The sequence below is a fragment of the Channa argus genome, chromosome 15 (assembly GCF_033026475.1).
Source record: "Channa argus isolate prfri chromosome 15, Channa argus male v1.0, whole genome shotgun sequence".
Classification (NCBI taxonomy): Eukaryota; Metazoa; Chordata; class Actinopteri; order Anabantiformes; family Channidae; genus Channa; species Channa argus.
The window spans coordinates 23064470-23080000 of record NC_090211.1 but is presented as its reverse complement, the minus strand read 5'-3'; positions in this window follow the sequence as shown (position 1 = coordinate 23080000).

Sequence of the window (15531 nt, the reverse complement as noted above, 5' to 3'; positions counted from 1 at the left end):
TCTGCACCAACAGCACAAATAGCACCTAGAATCAAAGGCAAAGGCATCACCTCTCTGATCTGTTCAGGGAGACAGAGCAAGGGACAATTAGTTGGTGGAGGTATAATCAGACATACAGGACACAGATTTCACATCAGGATCTAACCAGGAATGGTGCAAATTCACTTTCATTTAACCCTTAGAAGTCGACGCCGCACTGGTGCGGGTAAGGGTTAACCCTAACTTAACCCTAACCCTCAGACCACTAAGGGTTAATCTTTGTTTGTAAAAACCAATTAATTTTGGCTAAAACCCAGAAAGCAAAGCCTACACCCCCACCTGCCACCAATGATGTCAGCGTTCAGAGTATTACTACCTGTAGCCCATCTACTTTCTTTTTACTGGTAGCAGGGGCCCTGAGCTCTTTATTTACTCTGATTTATCTCAGCTTTTTAGGCCTTGGACAACTGGAGAGACTAATATCTTCTTCTTCTTCTTTGTGCTGTTCCCTTTCATGGGTCGCCACAGCGAATCATGTGCCTCCATCTAACCCTGTCCTCTGCATCCTCTTCTCTCACACCAACTAACTTCATGTCCTCCCTCACTACATCAATAAATCTCCTCTTTGATCTTCCTCTAGACCTGGCAGCTCCAACCTCAGCATCCTTCTACCGATATATTCGCAGTTTCTCCTCTGAACATGTCCAAACCACCTCAATTTGGCCTCTCTGACTTCATCTCTGAAACATCTAACATGAGCTGTCCCTCTGATGTATTCATTCCTGATCCTGTCCATCCTTGTCACTCCCAAAGAGAACCTCAACATCTTAAGCTCTGCTACCTCCAGCTCTGCCTCATGTCTTTTCTTCAGTGCCACTGTCTCTAAGCGAATGACATCTCTGGTCTCACCACCTTCTTGAACACCTTTCCTTTCATTCTTGCTGATACTCTTTTATCACACAACACACCTGACACTTTTCTCCACCTGTTCCAACCTGCCTGCACTCGCCTATTCACCTCTTTTCCACACTCTCCATTGCTCTGAACCGTTGACCCTAAGTACTTAAAGTCCTGCACCTTCTTCACCTCTGCTCCCTGTAACCTCACTGTTCCACCTGGGTCCCTCTCATTCACACACATGTATTCTGTTTTACTGCGGCTAAGCTTCATTCCTCTGTTTTTCAGAGCAGACCTCCACCTTTCTAGATTTTCCTCTACCTGCTCCCTGCTCGCACTACAAATCACAAGGTCATCCGCAAACATCATCGTCCATGGAGATTCCTGTCTAACCTCATCTGTCAGCCTGTCCATCACCAGAGCAAACAAGAAGGGGCTCAGAGCCGATCCTTGATGCAGAACCACCTCCACCTTGATCTCCTCTGTCACACCTACAGCACACGTGAGGTGAGGTCTTACAGCTCCATACATGTCCTGCACTACTCTAACATACTTCTCTGCCGCTCCAGACTTCCTCATACTATACAACAGCTCCTCTCTCGGCACCCTGTCATACGCTTTCTCTAAACCTACGAAGACACAATGCAACTCCCTATGACCTTCTCTTTACTTCTCCATCAGCATCCTCCAAGCAAATACTGCATCTGTTGTCCTCTTTCTAGGCATGAAACCATATTGCTGCTCACAAATGTTCACCTCTGCCCTTAGCCGAGCTTCCACTACTCTTTCCCACAACTTAATTGTTTGGCTCATCAGCTTTATTCCACTGTAGTTGCCACAGCTCTGCACATCTCCCTTGTTCTTAAAAATTGGCACCAGTACACTTCTCCAGTCCTCAGGCATCCTCTTACTCTCCAAGATCTTGTTAAACAAACTAGTCAGGAACTCTACTGCCACCTCTCCTAGACACTTCCATACCTCCACAGGTATGTCTTCAGGACCAACTGCCTTTCCACTCTTCATCCTCTTCAACGTCCTCCTCACTTCACTCTTACTAATCTTTGCTATTTCCTGCTCAACACCAGTCACCTCTTCTACTCTTCGTTCCCTTTAATTTTCCTCATTCATCAACTCTTCAAAGCTTCCTTCCATCTTTCCATCACACTCCTGGCACCTGTCAATACATTTCCATCCTCATCTTTAATCACACGAACCTGCTGCACATCCTTCCCATCTCCATCTCTTTGTTTGGCCAACCTGTACAAATCCACCTCTCCCTCCTAAGTGTCCAACCTAGCATACAAGTCCTCATAAGCTCTTTGTTTGGCCTTTGCCACCTCTACCTTCACCTTACGCTGCATCTCCCTGTACTCCTGTCTACTCTCTTCAGTTCTCTCAGAGACCCACTTCTTCTTAGTTAACCTCTTTCCCTGTATACACTCCTGAACTTCCTTGTTCCACCACCAAGTCTCCTTGTCCACTTTCCTCTTTCCACATGACACACCGAGTACCCTCCTACCTGTCTCCCCGATCACATTAGCTGTAGTGGTCCAGCCATCTGGAAGCACTTCCTGACCACCCAGAGTCTGTCTCAGCTCCTCCCTGAAAACTACTCTACATTCTTCCTTTTTCAACTTCCACCACTTCGTCCTCTGCTCTGCCTTTGTCATCTTCATTTTCTTGACCACCAGCGTCATTTTACACACCACCATCCTGTGTTGTCGGCTACACTCTCCCCTACCAATGCTTTACAGTCACTGATTTCTTTCAGATTACAACGTCTACACAAGATGTAGTCCACCTGAGTGCTTCTACCTCCGCTCTTATGTCACCCTATGTTCCTGCCTCTTCTGGAAGAAAGTGTTCACTACAACCATTTCCATCCTCTTTGCAAAGTCTACCACCATCTGTCCTTTTGCGTTCCTGTCCTGAAGAACAAACCTGCCCATCTAGAACATTCCTCACAAACTCCTCTTTCAGGATAACTCCTACTCCATTTCTCCTCCTATCTGACCCATGGTAGAGCAACTTTAGTGAACTCTGCTCCTAAGCTTCTAGCCTTGCTATATTTCCACCTGGTCTCCTGGACACACAGCATATCCACCTTCCTTCTCTGCATCATGTCAACTAACTCTCTAGCCTTCCCTGTCGTAGTTCCAACATTCAAAGTCCCTACTTTTGTCAGGGTTTTGGTTAAGGGAGGACCCAAGTGAACAGACTGTGAGAGGCATTGCAAATAACAAAAGGGCTTTTATTGGCAGGGACTTAACAAAAAACAGAAACCGCTCCTAACAGGAGGTTACAAGAAAACAGGCTCAGAACAGGTAAGACAGAGACAATCCACAGAACCAGAACACGAGGGGAGTTTACTTAATAGAAAATAAGAAGACAACAGAAACTAACATCGACAACAAGAGAGGAACTTAATTGGCCAAAATAAACACAAGACTTGAAAATAAACAAGACCAGAAAATCTAATAACTTAAAAGACCACACGGGGAAGGCTAAGGAAACTGGTAAACAGAGATAACTAAGCAAATGAGACTCAGATAACAATAACTACTAAACAGGAGAGACAAAAACTAAAACAAATGACACAGATACAAATAACTACAAAAGTAGAATGAACACATGGGACACGACAAAGAAAACTAATAAAAAGGGAACATGCCAAACTAAATAGAACACGGGTATGAACATACACTACTAAAACAATGAACCGACGGGAAAAGACTGAGAAACAAATCAAACCCCAAACGAAACACCGAGTCCAGGATGCAATAGTCCGAGAAACAAGAGTCCAAAGTCTACTGTGGGGTTGGTGAGGATAATGTCAACAGCAATGACAACAAGGATCTGGCAGAGGAGTGAAGGGAAGACTGAATTTAAATAGAGAAGGGAACAGGTGCAAACAATGAGGGACAACGAGGGTAAAGCTGGGCAAAAGAACCAGGCACAGGAAGTAGGGAGAAGGGGCCACAAAATAAAAGCCCAAAAACAGGAAGTGCACTGGGACCATGACAACTTTCAGTTCTACACTCTTGGCTCTCCTCTTCTCTCTGCCTACAAACACACCTTCCTCCTCTCCTTCTTCGACCAACAGGAGCCCAATTTCCACCGGCACCCTGTAGGTCAACAGCACCGGTGGCGGTTGTTGTTAACCTGGGCCCCGACCGATCTGGTATGGGAGTCATTTTCTCCCATCCCATTTTCAATTTGGCATGTGTTTTACGTCAGATGCCCTTCCTGACACAACTCCTTATGCCGGACTGGCACAAGAAGACATTGGCCTGTGTCCCCTTGCGATTGCATTAGGATAAGTGACATTGATCCTTAGCCGAAATAGGCTCATGACTACTAGTTGATTGGGGAGAATAAGTGTCAATAACCAAGTTGGATGAAGGGGCCAATAGGTCTCAGTGATTAGGGACTTTAAGTGATAATCACAAAGCTAGAGTAACAGGAGCTTATAAAAGATACCCTCACCCTCAAAGAGACGTCTGCATTGAAGGCCGTGCACGGGGTCCCATGGGAAACCAGGGAAGTAAAGGGACTTGGACCCTGCAGGGTCCGATTGTTGAGATTATGAAACCCAAGTATGGTGACATTTATTAGGGAAAAAAGGCACCAAGTGAATTCTTTGTCTCATTCTCAAGACCCGGTCACAGGTTATTACAGGGCAGAGCAGTTTGAACAGGACAGGTCCAAAAGTAAAATTAAGAGTTTTGACATTGCCTTACTGGAAGTGTGGCAAGAAGCTCACCCACTCTGGCTAAGCCCTAGGAATTTAGTGACAGTGAGAGAATGGAGGGAAAAGAGGGCAAACAGACAGAAGAGAAAATAACAGAATACTCCAAATGTTAAGATTTTGAAAAGTTTGGTGAATAAAATTCTTAAATGTCTGAAACTTTTGATTGAGTATTTTGGTTTTCCTGGAGGAGGTTGCTTTAATAGAATAAGCTAACAAAATTAGAGGAAAAAAATGTTAAATCAACAAAAGAAACTGGAGGCTAAAAAGAGAGTCACAATAAGACAAACAGATGTGTAACTTACATGATTTTAAATATGTGAACAAAGAAAAATGAAGTAGAGCTTAGGGAAAGAAGACGACCACCACCATATACTACCAGTGTGTCTTCTCTCTGTCCACAGATCATGGCACTGAAACCGGACGCTGGCTTGGACTCCTACCCGTCAGTACCACCACAAGGACACCATGAACAACGAGTGCAACAACAACCACCACCTGACTTGACAACATCTCCGTCCTCATCCTCATCATCCTCCCTTTTTGCATTCTCATCATCTATCTCATTTCCGACCACCTCAGGAGAGGAAAGATAGAAGGAAAAAAACGTGGTCGAAGTGGCAGGCCCAGACAGTCTGTGATACAGGATGAACATGTGTTCATATGACAGAGGTCGTGGAGGAAAAGGATATTGTGGACGATGGAGAGGCAGAGGATGAGGAGTTGGATGTAGCTGACATTCAGTAGCGGCAGATGGATGCCACACACGTGAGCAAAGGGGACATTGTGCAAAGGACTGTCCCTCAAAGGACGGGATTGAGGAGGACAGACCCAGAGATTATCCTGAGAAGTCATCGCTAGTGGCAAACTGATGGGAGGAGGAAAAGCTGGTGTCCCGGGGACAGTTGCTGATGACTGATCAAAAGGAAAAAGACACAAAGAGTGTCAGGGCATGAAGTCTGACAGCTGACTCGACATTATATAGCCAGTCTGTTTTACTGTGCTGCAGCTTCCTCTGGGAGTGTCTCTTTCAACCGGTTTCGGATCTAACTACAGTTCTGCCTGTCCACAAGTCAGTCAGCCGCCCACCTGTTCCTGGTTCTTGGTTCAACCTTCCACCATACCACAACCTCCACGCTACTTTCCTCTGAACCGCCACTTCCAGTTCCTGAGCCACAGATGGCAGACACCACCGGTCTCAGGAATAAACCCACCAGACTTCGGAGATCCCGCCCCACCTCTTCCCCCCGACCTCAAACTTCCTGCCATGCACCTCATTCCAACACTACCCCTGTAACAGACTCTCCAGCCATTTCTTTATCAGACCTAGAGCAGCAGGTTCAATATCCGGTCATTTATCAATTACTGGTAAGCCTCCAAAACAAGATGTAGACCTCCTTCAGAGACCCTAAGGCCTGCTGTTCCATAGTTCAGCAAATAATAAATAAAGATAATACGGTCTAGATTTTGACTACTGCACTGGGAGCCTATAATGGAAGTACTGGCCTCCTTAGGGGCCTTCAGGGCCAAGTATGGACGGGAACAACCTCCCCTAGCCCAGGACTCCTCACCTGTCCATGTCATGGTCCCCTCTGAGCCTGCCTTTGGTCCTGGGGAGAGTAATACTCCCTCTTCCCCGGCTCCTGTCTCTTAGCGGCATTGACACCACCTCTGAATCTGCCCCGGCTCTGTTCTTACTCCAGCTCGCCCAGTTCCTGCTCCTGCTCGTCCAGTTGGTGTCCTCGAGTCGGTCGACACCTCCTCTGCTTCTGCTTCTGCTTCTGCTTCTGCTTCTGCTTCTGCTTCTGCTTCTGATCCTGTTCCTGTCACCAAGCGGGTCGGCGCCGCCTCCGGGTCTGTTTCTGGTTCTGTTCCTGTCACAGAGTGGGTCAACGCCGCCTCCAGCTCTGGTCCTGTCTCTGTTCGTCCTGTCTCTGTTTGTCCTGTCTCTGTTTGTCCAGGTCCTGTCTTTGGATTGACTGATTTTTCCAAGCGTTCCGACCCAACCAATTCTGGCTCAGTTCCTGTTCCTGTCTCGGAGCGGGTAGATGATGCTACCGCTCCCGGTCTTGCACCTTTATCTGTCTCCGGGTCGGCTGTCGGCAGCCCAGCTCCTCTGATCCTGTTCCGGCACCTGCCTTCTGGTCTGTCGACGCTCCGCCTGGGCCTGACTTTGGTCCGGATCCTGTTCCTGCCTCGGGGCCAGCGGACACTGCCACCTGTTCCGATTCTCTTGTTTCTGTCCCCAGGTCGACCGAGGTCCGGCCTAGTTCTGTTCCTGTTCCTGGCTCTGGGTTTGCCAAGGTTCGGCCTGGTCCTGATCCTGTTCCTGGCTCTGGGTTGGCCGAGGTCTGGCCTAGTCCTGATCCTGTTCCTGCTCCTGACCCCGGGTCGGCTGACATCTCACCTGTTGCTGGGCCCAAGCTGGTTGCCACCCCTCTCCTGGAGGTGGCCATCGCATCCCCTCTTGTCCAGCTGACCGGCACAGCAACGGTTCCTGTTCGTGGGTCAGCCGATGTCAGCTCCCGGTGCTCCCTTACGGGGTTCCAGCCATCATCGCCGGCCTCCTGCCAGGCCTCCTGCCCAGCCCCCAGAGGGCTTCAGCCATCGTCGCCGGCCTCCTATCCAGCCCCCGGAGGGCTTCAGCTGTCATCACCGGCATCCTGCCTGGGTCTCCTGCTCACAAGCTGCCCCGGGCAGGGACAGCTTGTTTAAATGATGGTTTCGTGAATGTCTAGTTTTCCAGTGTTTCTGTTATTTTCTCGGGGTCATTGTTTTAGTTCTCCTTTACTCCTTTCTTGGTATTCACTCCCCTGGTTAATCCTGAGGTTTCTGTTTTTTGTTTAACAGTTTAGTTGTTAGTGTCATGGTCTCTAGTTTTTAGTTACCTCCCATTCCGCCCTCGTTAATTTCCTAGTGCCCCATTACAAGTTAATTTCTTGTTTCTTAGTTTTGTAGTTTTTCCTGAGTTTGTGTCTCTTTGTTCTCCGTTATAGAAGCGAATTTTGTTGTTTTTCCCCGTCTTGTTTTATCTTTGGAAATAAAGTTTAATCTTTTCACTGAACCTCACTCGCCTTGTTGCTCTTAGGTCCACGTTAAAACTAATCCTGACAAAAAGGGCATAAAGCTGTCCTTGTTATAGAGTAGGTCACATCATAAAACACCCTGACCTCACATTGAGCCTTAATGTAACCTGTAAATGAAAAATGGGAGTCACGTGTTACAGTGACTGATAACATATTTGCATTATTGTCCATTCTAAATAAATCTGAAATGTTAATAATCTTTAAAAAAAAAACACTGATGGAATTATATCAGTTTTTGAACTGCCAAAAAAAAGCAGCTGTAATTTTGTCATGTGAATATTTACTAATTAGATGTGTGATAGTAGAAAGTGGAGATTTGTTCAAGATTTGAGAGCAGTAAAAAAAACCTATCCATCCGAGAGCTCCGGAAGTATTAATTCCACAACCAAATAACTTGTTGGTTGCTGGATTGGATAATGTATTTTTCTCATTCCTTGTGTATGCGTACAGTCATTACTTGTTTGCTTTCTCCTTATAAAAATAAATATGATACCTGGATGAGATTTGTTTTTTTAATTGAGTTTTTAAGTCCAGATGTTTTCCATCAGCTGAAATTTCGGGATATTGTATTCACCAGCAGGATCAGCTCTGCTGCAGTACATTGAGGATTTTATGATCTGCAGCCTGTCTGAGAAAGCCTGCATGTTAGATAAGGTGTAACCTAATCAAACCTTTAACAGAAACCGGACATAAAATCAGTCTGTTCACATTATAATTTGCCCTACCTAAAGTAATTATTTAGGTCATGTGATCACAGCTGAGGGCATAACCAAACAATCCATTTTCATCTCTTTAACAGAAAGACAGAAAGGTTCCAAATTTATTGTTCCATGGAAAATAACTCTCTTGTGATGAAATAATTTGAGCACTATAAGCAGACTCCACATTAGTGTTACCCAGTCCCTATGTTAAGTTTGTTAACCAGGGAAACAGCTGTATGACATCTGTTTTGTTACAAGACCACGATGACAGATAACAACCCATTGCTTGATTATGATGCCTGCAAGCTGTGACAGTTGCTGACAAAGTGTTGATTAGGTTGATCTAACTCTTTTGCTTCCTTATGCAGCCTCTCTCTCTTATTCCAGGAGTAAAAACTCATCACCTTTCTACAGTAAGATTTCTGAGATATGATACAGTGTTACTTGACATGTCTAATGTAACTGTTAATGGATGTAATGTTCTTAACTCAGTTACAATGTTACTTTTTCCAGATGGTTCTGCATTACACATTACCACAGGAGAAAATCAAGAAGATTTTGCTGTTGTTACATGATGTGATGTTTATTTAGCTTAAGACGCTGAATTTGTGGCTCATAGAAGAAGAACTGAAGACAAAAACAGTAGAGATGTTAAATTTTAGACTTGATTTTGGAACCTGGAAAAATCTGGACAAACAGAGTTCAAGGAATCTGATAACAATCATAATCTTTTTAACATAATAATGTTGCTGCATAGCTTGATATAAATGTTTGTGTGAAAACACTGACTTAGTTTCAGCAGGAAACACAAAAGTGACTGTAGCTAAGGGAGTTGCCCAACAAAAAGTATCTCAAACACAAACACCTAAACACAAACTTAAATACATACTTAAAATAATTATTACTTAAATTACTTACTTAAAATACAGAGTTTAAAAGCATAGAATCCTCTTGTGCTAATGAGCTCAGTTTATTCAACCTTTTCAATGTAATATCAAGGACTTGGCAGCAGAAACACAGAACCATTGTCCACACTCCTGCTTCACTCTGACTCTCTGCTTCAGAAGCTTTTGTTTCTCCACCTCCAATAATAACATTTACAAGCTCAGGCTTAAAACATCCTACATACACCCAGGTAGCAGTTAAACAAAGTGCTGCACTCTGCACCAGTATAGCCAGTTTTTAGTGAAGGACCTAAACTAATTATGAAGAACTAGTAAAGAATACTGGAAGATCAGTGTATTAGATGGAGAAGCAAAGAAATGCAGCTTTTTCACAAAGCAAAATCCGTCCTTGAAGAGGAATGGATCATTAATAGGTTATTGCTTAATATAAAATATAAAAAGTGCTCAGTAAATGTGCGTCTAAAGACCTTTAGTGCTGCTTGTGTAGATGTAAAATGTTCATTCTAAGCAAATGAAAACATCAGGTTCATGTCAAACACTCCCACTGCAAACCAGTTAGAGTACAGGTTAAAGTCATGGGGATTAGAGAACATGACAGACATTTTTCCCTTCTTTTTTTTAGTGAATTTATGGTAGAGATCATAGGTGAAGACTCCAAAAGATCCACAGGCTGTGTGAGGAGTTTTGATGAACAGAGCTCTGCCAGAGCTGGAAACACTAATAGAAGCCGGCAAAGGCTTCTCACTGTAAGTGTAGATCCTGGTCACAAGAACAATTATGAAGAGAGATTATTTTGACATGTTGGCTGCGTTATGATGATTCTCTCTCTTTGTACAGTGTATATGTTACCTTGGGTTCATCAGCGTGTAATCACAGGACTTATTCTCAATCTCAATGGTGCACTGGCGATGTGTTAGAGTTACTGAGGCAGAAATAGTCCCAGCTTCTGCTGCAACACCAACAACACTACAACAAGCACAAACTGCAGTCAAAGGCCGCATGTCTCTGATCTGTTCAGGGAGACAAAGCAAAGGACAGTTAGGTGGTTGAGGTATAAGATATGAGGTAGAACACGGACACAGAATTCACATCGGGACAAAACCAGGAGTGTTGCAAATTCACTTTCATTCAATCTTAATTTTATAAATTTATGGTCCATTCTGAATTTTCTAGCTTCATGTGGGTTGTGGATTAGGAGCAAAACAAGTTTGTAAAAAGATAATGTTTCTCTTTTAATTTTTTGCTTTCTGGGTTTCCGGGTTTCTGGGTTTTTTCTGGGTTTTGTTAAAAAGCCTGCACCCCCACCTGCCACCAATGATGTCAGTGTTCAGAGTATTACTACCTGTAGTCCGTCTACTCTCTTTTTATTGGTAGCAGGGGCCCTGAGCTCTTTAATTTACTCTGATTTATCTCAGTATTTTAGGCCTTAAACAACTGAAGAGACTAATATCTGACGGACGAATAACAAAGTCCTGACTATACTGAGCTGTTAACCGCATTTAAATGCACCTTTAACCACAAGAATTAACAATCAGAGAGTTTTTTTTTTTATCATAAACTATACAAATAACACAAAGATTAAGTTTTAGTTTCAACCAAAAAAAATTTACTGTCTTCTTATTTTTCTAGTCACGTCCAATGTCTATTTTAACGACAACCACTGGTGAGTAAAACGGGTTGAACCCTGAATAGCAGGTGATCTCAGTCTGTTGCTCTTGCTACTTTCCTCAAAAGGCAAAACTAAACATTTTGTTAGTTATATTAGCTTCCTGCCTTTCTCTCCTTTTCTCCCCGTCACATTCAGCATCCAGTTACCAAATTAAAAGTCTGCATGACCACAGACACTTTTCTGCAAAATTACTGCTCTGACATGAACAGCTCAGCTTTATCTTTAAAACAAAACATGATTAAACATTTTACAAATCACAATAGAAAAATAACCAATAATCACAGAAACAATCAGTGAAAAAGCACATATGAATATTCAGATTTAGATGAAAGTTTTTTGTATGATCCTGTTCAAAGATAAAAACCCTTTAGTCTGATTAGAGCTCACTCTGTCCTTTCAAACTCTGTCCAAACACAGAGGTCATACATTGGTATAATTCGAGCAGATTGTAGAACCACATCAAGTCTACAATCAAAGTCAAATCAACAAAACATTATGGCAACATCAGCTGACTTTGGCAGTTGTTGAGTGTCCTGGCTTTGTTTAGTCTTGTATTTCTAGCACTGTACTCAGTCTGGAGCAAAGTGATAGACGAACAGACTATTATTGCCATGCTCTATAAAGTCTTGTTGAAGTTCTTCAGAAGCTGCTAATGACTGAATATCCAACTTTGCATAACCAGCTGAAAATTCTTGGTGGAATGTAATCTTGGGTCAGAGTCATCTCAAACAAATCAAAGACACACTGTGTAGAAAGAGAAGTGTAGACGAAGATAAAGTCAAGAGGGATGCAGTAGTATAAATAACCAGATCAGTAGCAGCATTTACAGTCATGTGCAAAAATCACACTTCCAGACTGTAGTGTAGTTTAAGTGGACTCAAAGTGAAAGACTGAACAGACAGGATGAGGTGGTAAAGAAGGCTGTTTACTGTTGGTCACTGCACGGGTTAAGGCGGGAATGAGGGGAGTGGCATATAAATGTGGGGCAAGACGTAAGCAGAGAGAAGAGAGGAGGAAAGGAGCTCAGTGCATCGGGAGGTGGGTCCCCTGTGTCTGTGTGTGTGTGTGTGTGTGTGTGTGTGTGTGTGTGTGTGTGTGTGTGTGTGCATATATCCAGGATCCAAAGAAAGTGCTAGCTAGCCTCTAGAAAGAAACAAACAAGAAGACAGTAATTAACACTAACTCCCTAATGAGAAAACAATCAAAAGAAAATGGCACTTCACCCCTACAGGTTCAATACTATTTACAAAATATACAATATCTATACAAAACCATGGCACAAAGCCTAACAATTCAAAAATGTTCAACAAGGTTTGGAGGCCAAGGACAGAGAAAAGGTGCTGCTGCCAGAAAAGCCCGTCTGGCTGTTGGGAACCGTACTTTTCAAACTCCAGGAAGTGCAGGATGGACCAATCAGCTTCTGTGCTGCCCCCCAATCCGGCCAATCACACAGGGCACCTATAACTCAAAAAGAACAACAACACATATGGCCAGGGCCGTAAAGATATATATATACATATATATATATATATAAGTATATATATGTATATAGTATATAACTAACTATAAGCTTTATCCAAGAGGAAGGTTTTAAGCCTAGACTAGCTGCTTCCATAGGAGGCGCTGCCTCCCATTCTACCTTTGGAAATTCTGGGAACCACAAGTAGGCCTGCATTCTGAGATCGAACTGGTCTACTGGGATGATATGGTGCTATGAGGTCTTCTATATATGATGGAGCCTGACAGTTCAGAGCTTTATATGAAGCAGGATTTTAAATTCTATTCTTAATTTTATAGGAAGCCAATGAGATTCTTCTAAATATCTAGAACGCCACTTCCTTTCTAACTTTGCCTGTTTTAAGTTGTGAGTTTGCAAACTATACCATGGAGATCACCTCTTGTGTTTTACTGCATTCTTTTTCAGAGGGACAAAACTATCAAGTATTGTACGTAGTGAGGCTGCAGAATTGTCAACAAGATAATCAACTTGTGCAGGAGAAACATTAAGGTGGCTACTTTCTATTGTATTGACATAGTGAAGCAAATGATGAAAGAATAATTTCTTTAAGTTTGTTTACAGTTTTTTCACTTAAGCACCTGCTATAGTGGAATTTTTTCTCACTGCTGCTTGTCTGTTATTGTAAATTCAAATGTTATTAGAAAATGGTCAGACAGAAGAGAATTATGAGGAAATATTGTTAAATTATCCGTTTCAATGCCATATGAAAAACCAGTTGAATCTAATAACAAATTCAGCATCTACATAAATGTTAAAGTAACCCATGAATTGTCCATAATGGATGTCAGCTTGGCAAACATCCTCCTCTCACCCACCACCTCTAGCGGGCAGCCCAGGACAGACCAGGTCCTCCTTACCAGCTTGTTCAGTCTCTTCATGTCCTGGGTTGTGCTGCCCACACCCCAGTAATATGACTTGTTGTTGACGTCTGTCAATAGGAACAGCTACCTGACATGTGCACCGATAACTCGTCCCACACCATCAATAAATTAGGGTTAGCAAATATTTAATTTGCTCTGATGTTTTCATAGATGTGATCACCTGCCCACTGAGTGTGAACAGGTATTTTCAACAGCTCACAGTCTGAAGCCTGAGATGACGCTGGTCTGTCTGTGCTCTCATCTTCACAAGACGTTTGGTAGTTTTCACTGAGTCTCAGTAAAGTGATGAGCTGCTGGTGTCAGCTGTCACTCAGAGCATCCTACAGTTTATTACTGTACATTTAAAGTGTAAAGGCTGCTTTGTGGGATTCTAAGCGACCACGTTGTTAGTGGCGAAAAGAAGATGGGTTTACTTCCAGTTAAGGAAGTGTTATTTCCTGTATATTGTCTCTCGTAATTATAATTACTAACTAATTGCCTGTTCTAATGAAGGTAATGTTAGCATGAATTCAGCTGGGTGCCTTAACGTTAGCGTTAATAATATTAGCTTGGCTGCTGCTAACGTTAATGCCAATGAAACACTAACTACTTTGCTTTAAGCTAAGGAGTTTTACTCACATCATTCTACTAGAAGATTATGCCAAAGTTATAAGTTTGAATTGATGTTGTCACAGTTGTTGATAATTAAGTACTGAATGTATTTTCATGTACTGCAGAACAGACACACACAAGCTTTGTTCCAGACCTTCTTCTTCTTTTTGTATGGCAGTCAGCATCCCATCTGTTGCATTGCTGCCATCTTCTGGTTTTAATCTCTCTCTGCATATACTGTAAGTGGTTCTTGAGAGCAGACCTGTTCTTTTTAAAAACTTGAATTGGTTTTTTGTCTCCATATGTCCTTTAACCCCACATTCAACACTCCCTGCTTTCTCCACTCACTCATCACGTCCTCTCTCTCTCAGTTATGTACTTCCTACAGTTTAACACAACCTGCCGCACCATTTCTAACTCTTGTCATTCTTCACAAAGCCCAGTCTGATGTTTCCCTATTAATTGAAAACCACTATTTAAATTCCTGTGCCTGTGTATCCTGATCATTATCACCTTCTTTCTATTTCCTCCTCTGCTCCTTGTGGACCTAAAATCTTAATGTGTCCAGGAAATCTAGTTTCTGTGTAGCTATAAAAATCACCCACCTGTATCATTTTTTTCTGTCCTGTTTAGTAATTCTAGATCTACCACTAGTGTTTCCATCAGCCAGACAGGGACCATAGACCAAACCCCTGCAGAGCACCATTTGTCATTGTCTTCGTGGACTCTCAGGTTTAACCAGTAATTTACTAGGAGCTGCTTCTAATGCTTATGGCATCTCACCTATCTCTACTTGCAGTGCACATATAGGTGATGTCCTAACCGCTCCTAAACAGAGCCATGTTACCTGGGCCTGAGTCATATCTAGCTGTTTCCGCACAGGGAGAAAATCCACTTTTTTTAAAATAAAGGGGTGGTCAGAGAGAGTAGGAGGCACAACATGACACAGAAAGTGTTTTACACGATCCACAGTATTTTATTTACAGCACATAGAAGCAGTGCCAGTGAATACTGTCAACACGCCGATTCATTTGCTGTAAATTCTGGATCATTCACTGCTTTCTTTACACATGGGCTTATTCAGACTTTACGCGGACTATGTTCTGGAGGGTGATATGATATGAATAAACTGGATCAGACCTGATAGTTCTGTCATGAAACAATGTTAGATACAACAATGCAGATAACGGGCTTTATCAAATTATCACTTATATATTATCACTACAGTCAACACTTAAAACACATGGACTCGGCAGCAGATGTCGCCATTACCAACTGTGTCCGATGCTTGAAAACCATTGTGAACCATTGTCCACACTGCTTCCCTCTGACTCTCTGCTTCAGAAGGTTTAGTTTCTCCATATCAAATAAAATGATTTACAAGCTCAGGCTAAAAAGACCCAACACACATCCTGGTAGTTTCTGTCTCTACCACTGTCTGAGTGAAGCAGCATGTGTTTGTGTGGATTTAACAACAACTGCTTCCAGGTGAGAAGGAAGATGGGTGGGGTTAGCACCCAGGTACTGGAAGATATTCAAGAGCTGTAGGTTCTAT